This window comes from Spea bombifrons, chromosome 2 (assembly GCF_027358695.1).
Source record: "Spea bombifrons isolate aSpeBom1 chromosome 2, aSpeBom1.2.pri, whole genome shotgun sequence".
NCBI lineage: Eukaryota > Metazoa > Chordata > Amphibia > Anura > Pelobatidae > Spea > Spea bombifrons.
Genome location: NC_071088.1, coordinates 130,046,071 through 130,059,717, shown reverse-complemented (window position 1 = coordinate 130,059,717; position 13,647 = coordinate 130,046,071).

The following is a 13,647-nucleotide window of genomic DNA, read 5'->3' as shown; positions in this document are numbered from 1 at the left end:
TTATTAGTATCCTTTATTTGTCAAGCACTAACATACAACCCAGCACTGTACAATTTAAACAAATTATTTAACCAATTATTTGTCCAATGAATTTCACAAATATACCTTTATACACATACAGACAAAACAGAAGTTGAGGAGCCTCCCGTGAGATTGACATCATGAATAGCAAGAATGGTGGCTTTATGAGGGCCCTAGGGTTAAAGGATCACATTCTGATATATTTTTTTTCTTTTTTTTGTTCCTGAGATTTGGGAAAGGTTTACGAGTAAATAAAAGATCTATCACTGAGGAAGTCCTTAGGGGGTTTCAGACCTAAGAAACCAACAAGACTGAGTCAGGCCGTGCTCATTGTGGAACTGGTTGAAAACATTGGACATTAGGAAAATACTTTTATCTGCACGCAGTCGTGTAGATAATCAGATGAACCATTTCCATTCATCATTACTTTTGCAGTTGGAATATGCTGGGCACGAATAAAGTTAGGTGCATTTTGTGTCCCACTGGCATTCAGATGGTTACGACCATTACTTTACCCATTTTGTGCATTTTGTTCACAGTAAGGGGAAGAGGGGTCGGGGCATTCTCGGTTTATAGCTGCTCCCCAAACTATTGCTCGGCTCCAATTACTCTTGGCAGAAACAATATTTGGGTGGTATATTTTTAAAGCATCCTCTGACATCGAAAAGTTGAACAGCATAAACAGTATTTTATTTGTAAAAGACAAAATTGAGAGGGAAACATTAAATGTGGGCCATTTCTAACACAAAAAACTGAATAACAATGTGCATAAAATACAAGGAACAAAATGCATACATTCTGTTCTTATTTAAACAAAAAACATATAATGTAGTGATATCACCTCAGGGTTATTTTGTGGTGTACTTTGGGAGGGGTGGGCTGCCCTGGATACCACCCATCGTGGGGGTGCCATACTGGCACACAGGGCGAGTCCAAAAATTGTTCACACTCTGGTACTGAAAGGATCAAAACCCTGTGTTATCTTACTTGTGAGTAAACATCTTAAAAAAAATAGTCTATAACCATGGGACGGGCAGCTCTCAGGAAGTGGGTCATTTTGTTTGATTTTAAATAAGAGAAAATATTGACCTCACAATCTAAATGAGAGTAATTCTTATCAGCTCACTGGGTGAAAGTACAACATCAGATATTAAGAGATTCAGCCAAGTCTGAGTATCTGAGACAGAATTTTAGTCTGATAGTATTATAACAGATTGTAGGCATGGAACATGTTCTATCCTTATAACACGGTGACATTATTGTATATTATAATTCAGACACTGATTGAAAACTTGCCATTTGTGTTATTTTCATTTAATGTTTTGTTCTTGTTGAATTCAGGTTCATATTTTCCAGCTCTGTCATCAAATCACCCATAGACACAGCCAGGGGTTTTCACGAAAATGTTATGACAAATATCTTAACACAATGCAACCGTTCTCAACATCCGATGAGGCAGCTAAATGGCAGATTCCACTTACCCTACAGCAGAAGACGATAGAAATTTAAGTGGATATTTCCCTTTTTCTGCATTTTACAGATCTGTACCCTAAATAAACCCATATAAATAAGCAAAATATATATATATATATATCCATAGCACAACTTCTCCTTGGAGTGGTTGGGGAGATCAGAGGTCACCTTCTAACTGTCCATATACCCAACGGAGCAACAGTCAATATAGTGACCTTAGGCTGTGCCAATTCTACCCATTCCTCCCCTGCTGTAATAAGCCTAGTACTATTAAGATATATATATATATATATTTATATATATATACGGTATATATTTTAGGTGTTAAACTGTATTAAAAAAGTTTACAAAGTTGCCATAGAACTTGGAAGACTTTATAGTCTCTCTCTTTGCTTCAGTGAGGCAGGGAAGGAATAAGAGCTCCAGAGACAAACACTGTTTGAGTACCGTGGCTTATGTATAGTGGCTCTGATTGCTATGATCGGTCATCAGTGATCACACAACTCCATGCCAACCACCAATCATGTTCCTGAGGATGCCGCCATTTGCGGGGGGGGGGCTTTACACTAGGACCACCACAATTCTCTTTAAATAAATAATTTATATGTGATATCTATATATATAGCTATATATATACATATATATATATATATCATTTTCTATAACGCCAGTTTTTTCTGCAATTTCTGATAAAACAGCAATCAGCGTGACGTTATGTAATTATAAGGCAGTGTCATGTTGCAGACGTGCTTGTGTGATGTCTGCAGTCACATTTTAATCTTTTTTTTCTTCTTTTTGGATAGACGCCATAAGTAGTTGTCAGCGTTTCCGGCAGTGGTTTTCTACTCTTCCAAAGTTCTGTTTACACTTTGAGTGACTGAACTAATCCGGTCATAGACATCCTTCAATGAGGCAGCAGAAAAGGCTCCATTAACAAGCAAATCTTATCACGTCAGCATTCTCATGCCAGCTCCGATATCACCTAATCAAACAATCGCAATGCAGAGGAAATTGTGCTGAAAAATAAATCAATCAATATGAGGTCCCCAAAAACATTAATTATATAATGTTTGTTTCATTATTATCCCTCTTGTGGGGCAGCTGACTGGCGCAGGCAGAGATTGTGAAGCTCTGGATGAGAAAGAGACATAATAACAGGATTTATTAGGATTAGAATTGATGTGTTAGTTCTGTCAGCGTAGCTTTCCGGGAGGTTAATTGGCCAATCACTTTTGAAACAAATACCTTCAGAAAAATTACACAGATCGACAAATATTATTTTTGTGCATGGTCTAATGGGTTAATTTTACATGCCACCAGGGTTAAGTGCATTACGCTACTTTCAAGTAGTAAATCGGTCAAGAATACAAATTAATATGTTTTCTGCATTGCATTGTGTCAACAAACACGAATAGGTTTAGTGCCGATAACAAAAATGATTCTAATGTAAACATTTCTATTCTTTTTGTTTTAAAAACCCTCTGAATTCCAGTATATTGTAAAAAAAATAAATAGAGTCTTCAGTGTTACGTTGGGCCTTAACGTCTGCCTCTACCACTTCCTAAAACAATTATATTTGGCAATTTTGTTAAATATTATTTTAAAAGAGATAAAAATAGAGGACTCCACAAATGATAGTTTACAGATGGTAAAGTTGTGCTGTCTATGCATCCCCTCGGTTCTTATTCAGGCGTTTTAGACGTCAAACCACATTATTCATGTGTGACTGGGTGCACTGAATGGTTCTTATCTGCTGTCAAATTCTATGTTTACTTCCATAATACCGAGATCATCCAAAACCACAACATTGGATAGCTACAGAAAGACGGCGTTGTGTGTTTCATAAATCTAGTTTTACAATTACACGTTCCAAGAGCTTTGCGGTAATCACTATGGTCAGGAATCGGTAGATCTCTTGTACATTGCATCATAATATTACGGTAATTAATGTTGAGATAATTAGGTCTACCTATTGCTTCATTTCATCCTAAAGTGCAAAATCTGTCCATTTAAACAATGTTTATCCAAAGTATATACAATAATTATTGTTATAAGCTAAATGATATTATATATATTATTATGTATGTATTTGTTTTGCAAGTACTTTTTTTGATGTAAACACTCAAAATGATATCTTCTTTGGTTCTTTGGTCTTCAAGCATTACTTGAATGGTTTTTGGGTCTATGAGATCATGATGACCTGCAATGCCCGCATGCCCATATGTTACACATTTATTTTGCTGATAAAACCTCCCAATGCCACAAACATCACTCTTTAACTAGAGCTTAAGTAACTAATTGGGGCAGTTTCAAATCTTTGGGGTCTATATCTAGTACAGTGGTCACCCCCCCCCCCCCCCCCCCGAAAACAGACACAACTATGAACCTGTTCCACACAAATCCAGATCCTGTAACTAGACCAAAGCGTATCATGTTTTCATGTTTGACCTGTGAATTAGAGGGTACCTGTGAATGTACCAGCATGTCCATTTGCTTACGTGTGTTTACGTATATGTTTGTAGGTTGGTATTTGCATTTAGGGTTGAAGAACAGTTCTGGTTTTAAGCGGTTATTAATGAGTTGTCTCTCAGTATGGATGTGATAATTTAGCGGATTTAGAGCCAGTTTGATGTTTCATGTTACTTAAAACTTCAAGTTTTGCGAGTAAGCGTCCTTGGGACAAACAGTAAAATAGCAAGGCTTAAGCGTGCCTTGTTTTTTGTCTCCAGATACGCATTTGGGGATAACTAGGACTGGACACCTAGGACAAAAGTCATACTTTTAATAGTAGCCTACCACAAAGCCCAAAGTTATATTAATGAAAATGATTCTCGTCTCTTTATTCCATTCCTTGTTTCAACCCCCAGGACGACTTCCTTGAAGTGTCAAGGGTACCACTGGAGCACAGTCTGTCTTACATGGTTCTAATCTAAACCATATACGCAGCCATGTACAGGATTCAAAGCAATAACTTTGGCCCCAGACCACAGCATTCTTCATGAACTTACATGTGGATAATTTAGGTATGCTTGGATGAGCTTTCTGTAGCGAAGATGTGATTACAGGAATCAATTAAAATGTTGAAACTGTGTAAAATAAATGGATCATAGAACTACTGTGCCAATTTTAACAGCTGTGGTAGGTTGATATTGTTTACCGGCTTTTTCTGTTTGGGAAATTCACTGTTATGAAGTTGCATTCACATCCAAAACATTGTGCAAGGATGAAATGTTGCCCCCTCACCACTAAAACCATGCCTACCAAAACCACACCCAAACCCAAAAAGACATACACAAACCCAGACAGAGACACACACATACCCACACATATGTACCAACACACACATACCCATGCTAAAATACCCAGACACACACATAGCCAAACACACATATACCCACACACGTGTACAACACACACATACCCATGCTAAAATACCCAGACACACACATAACCAAACACACACATACCCACACACGTGTACCAACACACACATACCCATGCTAAAATACCCAGACACACACATAGCCAAACAGACACACAAACCAAGAGAGACACACATACATATAACCAAACATACACAAATGCAGACACAAACATGTACCCCCACAGACACACACAGACACACATACCCAGACAGACACACACATACTCAAACATGCTAACATACACAGACACATACATACCCAGACAGACGCACAAACCAAGACACACATACAGTAACCAGACACACATGCAGGCATACCCATACATACAAACACACAAAGTCAGAGACACAAACAAATCAACACAGAGACACACCCAAACAGACACACATACACACGCATACATGCTAACATGCCTAGACACACAAGGACCCAGGCACCTACCAAGACCCAATGAAGGGCCATCTCTGATTAGTTTTTAACTAATAGTGATGCCAAGTTCCATAGACACAAGTAATTTTGAATCACGCGTTATTTTTCATATATGTAACATCCTGTTGCAACACTGTCTGAGACAAGCTCTACGTCTTCCATATAGTTTGCACCAATCATTTTTTGTGTAGGTTTACAACAATTGTTAAAAAAAATCACATGAATTTGGTGTTTGAACTTGATATATCAGGATATGATCATATTGCATAATTTCCAAACTTACAAAATGAGCAAGATATGAGTTCTGTATGATAAGTATTTTGAATGGACCTTAAATCAGGTCTGTCAAGTGTTGGCCAAATGGACCCTTTGGACACATACTAATAAAAATGGTATGGTAGCAGTATATCATACTCATACTACTTTTCAGTTTATGGTGTAGAAAAACATTAAAGAAAAAGACTTAAAGATAAAACAGAAGATCTTGATTCCATCTCTCTGCTGGAGATGTGGCAAGACGAGCGCAGACTATTTACATGTTTGGTGGCCTTGCAGCGAAATAAGAACGCTATGGGCCGAATTAATAAAACAAATCAAAAATATTCCAGGTCAAAATCTAAAAGAAGAACCCAGATCCATTTTGCTACACATGGATTGGCCCAATATACCTAGAATAGACTGTGCGGGAATTACATATATTCTAGTGAATGCAAAGCTTGGCATAACTAGAGCTTGGAAGCAATCCAACGCACCTAAATGGCCAGAAATGAAAACACAAGTGACTCATCAGATAAAAAATGGAAACAAGAATAATGAGGCAAAAATGTCTCCAAGACCCGAGAATCAAACACTGGACAAAATGGGTAGACTGCAAACTAAAACTGATTGAATTTCTGTTTCTCCTGTTCTTTCTTTTTTTGTCTCTTATTGTTCCTAGTGCTTTGTCTTTATGCCCATCTTAATCTAGAGAAAAGATGAGGATGATTAAGATATTTTTACATGGCATTTTTTTTGCCATATGTCTAATGTAAATCTGTATTTGTATAAAAATCATATAAAAGAAAAAAAGAAAAAGGACAAATATTGTCATTCAGTTGATAGCCTTCAATGATATTCACATACCAATGTACATATATTGCCCTCAACCTGCATGGAATAAAAGCATCAAACATTTTTTTGTCCCATGTTACTTTCATTGCTCTTTCTAGTTCCTCTTACCTCATGGCCATGCTTTCCAATATGAGACCTGGAGTGATCCAGAGATGTTACTAGTGATGGTTTATTGTAAGGAAGCAGAGGCTTGTGCCTTATCTTTCTCTTTTCAAAGCAATGGCCTCCTCCTACCTGTAACTAATGTCCAAAAAAAGTGAAACAAGCTATATGAAATATTCCTAGTGATACTCTTGGAGTCTCCATGTTCTTCCAACAATCTTCTGAAATCTTACTTTAGAGCATAAGATAAGACAAAGCATAAGGTGTAATCTCTAAATTGGATTTTAATTATTTAAACAACTTGGAGTATTTAAACAACTTGTGTCATCTGTTACATGATTTTGGAAGTGGTTTTACTTTTCAATCAATAGCAACCAACCATCGTCTGAATATGGCCTACCTAGATATCACCCCTTGTGTCATGGTCATCTATGCAACAGTTCTGGTTATGCCAGGAAACCTGGATTGGTCTTCAAATAGAGAGGGTTCATGAATGGTTCATGATCTCATTTAAATATTGATCACATACATTTATTTTCATCCTCATAACTTTTGTGACAGTTTTAAATAAAGGGTTTAGGGGACTTCATTGACTTTTGTCTATATTATGTTTCTCCTCTCTCTTTCTTTTTGCCACATTTCTAGAAAGTGATGCCGGTTGGTCTTGATAACGGCAGTGATTTGAAGACTCGGGAAAACTATCCTATTTCGCCTGCACCTTCCTGGAGCCATGTGGAGTTGTTGTGATAATTTATAATGTCCCACCCTTGTGTCAGAACCAAAGATTGCACTAGAGGACTGCATTGGGAGGCAGGTCCCGCGGGACCCGCCAAAAAACTTGCGGGCGCGGGCGGTCTTTCTGGGGCTGTGGGCGGGAGCGGGCGGTCAGGCACTGTACCTGCGGGTCCCGGTAATCCCGCGCAGTCCCGCAAGGATGCCTTCTCGCTGCTCCATTACAGTGTCTCCTATCTTGCTCCGCCCATGAAAAAGGCGGAGTCACGTGATGTGACGTCACTTCCTGTGACTCCGCCTTGTTCCTGGGCGGAGCAAGAGAAGAGACGCTGTGAGGGAACAACTCGAGGGCAGCCTTGCGGGACTGCGCGGGAAATCAGGTAAGGAGGTGGGCGTGATTGGCCACAAATGTGGCGGGAGCGGGCGGGATTGGCCACAAATGTGGCGGGAGCGGGCGGGAGCGGGCGGGAGCGGAACACCCACATTGCGGGAGCGGGCGGGAGCGGGATTCAAAACAGCGGGAGCGGACGGGAGCGGGATTCGAAAAGCCGTCCCGCGCAGGGCTCTAGATTGCACTGCTCCTTTGTACTAGATTATTATCAAGCTAACTATGACCCAGAGTGCTACATTGGCTATACTTGTGACCATTCTGAGAATTTAATTGTTCCTGGTACTACCAGGAAAGAGACTAAACATTAAATACCAATTCAGTTCTGGTGACAAATGGTACAACAGTTATGCGTACAAGCATATCAGACAATACACCTCTGTTACTTTAAACGAATTATAAAAAATAATTTGTCAGAGGTAAGTAAATATTGTCTGCCCAATCATCCACCCACACTTCACTAACCAAGACAAACAGAGGAAGTCCATTGTTTCTCTAGAGTTGGTAATGGGATTTAAAAACACATTAAAAAACCCCATGATGATCTGTAATAAACACAAGCGTTTAGGGTAGTTGGATTGATTCCTTCAATGTAATGCTTGTTAAACAAAATGCTATTATTTCAATTTACATTTTATGCGGCAAGCCGGTTTGACACATACTATGTTATAATTAACACCATAAAAAATATGTTCTGTAACACGTAAGTGGCCACAATCACATCATATTTGTCCCATGTGATTAACTTATCATTCATTCTTTAGTAATAGAGGAAGAAGATTTTTCTAGTTCTGCCTCAGGACAATAATCTAAGTCTAATTTAATGACAGGATGGAAGAAATGGCCTCAAATTTATGTCCCTTGCATGATTATGGCTTGTTGGTATTTAAAGTTTTTTAGTTACTGTAAAAAACTTTGAAAACCATTAGGGCTCAAAGGCAAAAAATATCCCATAAATTGATAGTACATTTTGTACTTTTTTACATTCTACAACATAAAATGTCTTTCTAACTAGTCTCAAACCATTATAACATGTGTTCATTGCATATTTCATGATTGTTTACACATAGAAACCTGGAATATGATGGCAGATATAGACCTTTCGGCCCATCTATTCTGCTAATGAATGAAAAGACACATCATGCTTAATTCCATTTGCAATTGCAAGATGTCCAGCAATGACATTAGCTCAGCATTGGCAGAGAACAGTGGGACCCTGATACACACATCTACTGTCCTGAGAAGTCTGGTCAGAACTTTCCGTATCGACGTGGAAACAAGGCCAAGAACCACTGTATAGAAAATGACAGACGGTGTGTCAGGACCCTGGTCAGCAGGTCTGGGAGGAGCCCAGGGGATACTAGGGGCTCTGCATGTACACGTTGATGCATCATGAGGGGTAGGTAGGTACAGGGAGGCACACAAAAGACAGAAAAGCAGGACTTGAATCAAAGAATAAAGGGGAACTGTAGCGAGGACAGGGGGACTGTAACGAGGATAGGGGAATTGTAGCAAAGACAAGGGAACTCAGAGTGACAGGGCACACATCTTGGCAACCCTCAGGCAGGGCACATGGGTTGGAAGCCCTCAGGCAGGGCACACGGCTAGGAAAGGGCTGGACAGATAGGTGAGTCTGGGACACGCCAGGGTCTGGTACACAAAGCTGGATCATGAACGTAGCTAAAGTCATACACAGGAGATCATAACTAACTATACGGAGCTTTAGCTGCAAGCAGATTAACAGGAACCAAAGCCAAACAATGCAAAGGCCCAGAATGATGGGCAGAGCTGGTATATAAGCGCAGGCCTAAACTCAGGTAACGTGGCTCAGCTATGCCTAGTAATTAGAAAGGGGTGCTCCTGGGAGGGAAGGGTGGCCACTAGTGGCTGCAGGTAGACATGACAATGAATAATTATCACATTGTCCAGGCTGGCAAGGTGGTTTTATTAGAAGGCAGTTTGTGTAGCCAAAGGGCATGAGAGTGGTACAAGAATGAGTGTTTGCAGGCAACAGTAAAGCATGATAGAGGTTCCTTGCAAGTTTGGGGCTGCATTTCTGCCAACGGAGTTGGGGATTTGGTCAGAATTAATGGTATCCTCAATGCTGAGAAGTACTTATTTGCAACAACCTACCTGCCAATTTATTTATAGTACTGTGTGCAAGTGTACCTAGAAGAAATGATGCTGTTTTGAAGGCGAAGGGCAGTCACACCAAATTTTGATTTGATTTTTATTTTGTTGACTTACTTTGCATTTTGTTAAGTGATAAAAATAAACTTTCAGCATGTCTATTTTTGTAAGCATTTTTACTTTACAGCATTTATTCACACCTGCCTAAAATTACTGAGTGAGTATATACTATATTATATTTATAATGTATACTATATATTATATACTATAGTATATTTATAATGTAAATTATGTTATGTTTTATTTGCTGTAAGTGTTCTTCTCCATGCTTTTTTGTCGTATTCATTGTGCTGCACAAACTGAGCTTTTCACCATTGTCCTTAATCCATCATACATGCATACAGTATGTGCACGTGTAAGTTATTTTGTTATTTCACAGCTTGGTTTTCTATTTCCAATAGCCACATTTTAAATTTGTTCCAATCCACACTAGAATGGGCATTAGTCCTTACATTTATGTTTAACAATGAAATAATGAAAAGTGTGATTTACCATGTAAGGGTTAATCTTAGTTTCTGTGCTGTTTAGATACCTATAACAGATTTAAATATGACATCACTGATGATAGGAAGTGCTGATTTATATCATATGTTGAGTCACTGATTTTGACTTTTATTATGTCCAACACCTGTATGCCTTGGCTGGGGCACATTTTTACTTTTACCAGCCAACAATATCAGACATTAAAATCCTACATACTGAAAGATATCTTGACAAAGCCACTTATTATATATTTAGTCATAGTTTGCCTCCTTCATACTCACCAGACGGTCTTTGTGCCAAATTTGCTTGACACAAGTGACTAATGGCAACATAAATCCATTGTTGTTTCAGTACATGTGTTTTGAGTTCTATTGTGGATCACCTTGGGAATTTTTTTAATTACATGTAACAGTTGGCATTTAATCATTATGAATATTGGAGCAATGATGAGCCTTAGAGCACACGTTCTACACCATCCTGAAATGAATGGTCCTTTGTCCTTTGGGACAATGGCATAGAAGATCTGCACTACATCAGCAAAGAATGTTGAAAAAGAGTTTATTAACTTGAAGATCACGTGATCTTCTATACACCTGTATTAGCAAGTGTCAGAAAAGTTAAAAATCATAAATTTCAAGAAAAAAAAAATTACTAGGTGAAGAACACTGTGGCTCACGCTTACCTGCTGGGATCTGGGCTCTTAGCCACGTGTTCTCTCATTATCTGTCAAGGAGACATGTCCTGCTGTTTCTGGCCACCTTGTTTCTTCTAGAATAAATCAAATTCTTGGTACTTTAATTTCCGCAAACCCATTTGAGGATAGATTAGATCTTAGACACTATGGACACATTTAAAGCAGAGTGAGGTGACGAGAGGGGTTCACTAAAAGAAGTGTGTCCAGTGTATGGGACACACCATTATGTAAGTGCAAGAAAAACTTACTTTTAAGAATTACTTAGAATTTCTTTATTACGCTAACACAACAGTGGCCAAGTTATTCTAACTGTGCCTGCAAAAAAATGGCAGTGAATCCTTGCTATATGTTAAGGATTTAGTGGGAAACAATTAAAATAAACACCATTTACATTTTGAGACTGTAGCAATGTGTCTTTAGAAATCCGAACACATTTAACCCCTTAATGACAAAGCCCGTACATGCATTGTTTTCAATGGGTTTTGGGACCGCCCATTGTCCTTAAGGGGTTAAATTTCTAGGAAAAATATTTTGTTAAAGGCACGTTTCTTTTCTTTTTTGGGGGTCCGTCTGATTTTTTCAGCAGATTCTAGAAAGAAACATCATCATTTTGCCTATTTTATATTTTTTGCCAGGAACAGTTATTTATCGTGTGACACACAAGCAGCCACTGATAGGCCATTGCTCTAAATACTGAAAAAGTGCTTTGTCTAGAATAACAAGCATTCAATACGTCCATTTTCTGAAATGCAGGATTTGTCATAGCGCGGCAATGCCGAAACGGTAATGTTCCCTAACCATAATTCATACTTAACACTATTCTCTGCATGTGAATTCTTGTAAGATACACGTCTATGTGGATGTTAATGTTCCTTTACTAAATATGTTTTCCTTCAAACTAAGTCTGCTATTTACTGATAACAAAAAGGTATCATTCCAATAAACGTGGAATAGCAGTGATCCGTGGAGCAGGGAAGCCTCACCTACCGGACCCGTACCAGCAGTTACAGTTACCGGCCGGTGACTCAGACACACTGAAGTCTTTATGACTGAAAGCTGCACCCTGTTGTGAATGTAGCGTGTGTGGGCTGGAATATTGTGTGCTTAAGGCTACACATAGATATGTGACTCTTTTAAACTGTTTTTAAAAACAATGTAGTTGCAGGGTACATGTAAACATCACAGGCAAACGCGCTGATTAGCTCCAAGAAATAGAATCACGAATTTGAATTTGTAATTCTAAAGTAAATTATGTATCTTCCTGGCAGTATGGAATTTAAAGCTTTTGAAGGTAAATAAAGCAATAAAAGTGTGAGATTCCATAACGTAAAAAAGTATCAGTATTTGCCTCACTGGCAATGAAGGGACGGCTCCCGCCACTTTAAGGCCAATAGCTGCCTGATGATGTAAGTGCCACCGACAGCTGGATTCGGTTTTAGGGTCAGTGTGTGGTGCCATCAGCCAGTGGTCCACCAGGCGTTTGTCAAGTGTGCCAGATGGCCAGTCCGCGCCTGCTCACTGTTGCCCTTAATGCAGTAAAACACGATATTTTAATCAGAAGCAGCGCATGTTAAAGCAGCCAATCAGTGGCAAGAAAGCGCTCGCATTGAAATCAGTGGGATCATTTTACACACGTGCTTAAAGGGGGTCTCATTATGTTCACCGAGCCAGTACTGGAGCTGACTGGTGGTAAGCATAACACATGTTCAGCTGAATTGTTTAAGATTCCATTAGCTTTCATTATAGAATTATTAGCATTCATTTTCTAGATTCTACCATTTTATTTTAGTCAAGTTATTGAATCGCAAACAGTGTGTTATGTACTTCCTTAAAATCCAGTCAAGGTTTATACTCATCATTAAACAAAGTGAACAACATGATTTTACGTTTTCATATAATAACATATAGAAAATGTGGAAAACCAATAGATTTGGGCAAGTTGTGCCATGTAACCCTAATCATCGTTCTGATTTCCCGTCACCCTGACTGGTTTTACACAAACACATTTGGGAATTGCACTGTGTGTCTGCAAGGAAAAAAACATGGGAAATTCCCGGTTTGGGTTTCTATGAGTTTGGTAAAGTCAATACTGCTTGGAATTAATGTCAGAAGCTTGCATGTGTGCAGCATGTGATAATGAGTGGACTACGCTAAAGACTTCATACCCAAACACACAGATGATTGCGCAATACTACAAAGAGAATGGAAAATTAGATTCACATGAAAGAATCATGCGGTAACCGCTGCATTACATGATAAACATTAGGAAGGATGGTGACAGGTCTTGGTATGTTCAGCATTGGTTCTGTTCTCAATCAGCGTATAAACACGAGAACGTTGAGTCTGGCTTTTTTTTAGGGGGGGGCTAATGAGTGGTTTCTCCGATGCAAAATTCCACTAGTGATCAACATGAAAAGAGCTACTCAAGGACATGCATATGGAACCTGACAACCTGCAATTGCATGTTTAACACGGCACAATGGGGGTTCTGTATAAAGGTATCTGCTGAAGCTGAAATGAATGATGAACTGTGGCATTTATTATGTAAAATATTTGTCAGAATTTTTCACCTAAAAATTAAGTAAATTCACTGCCACATC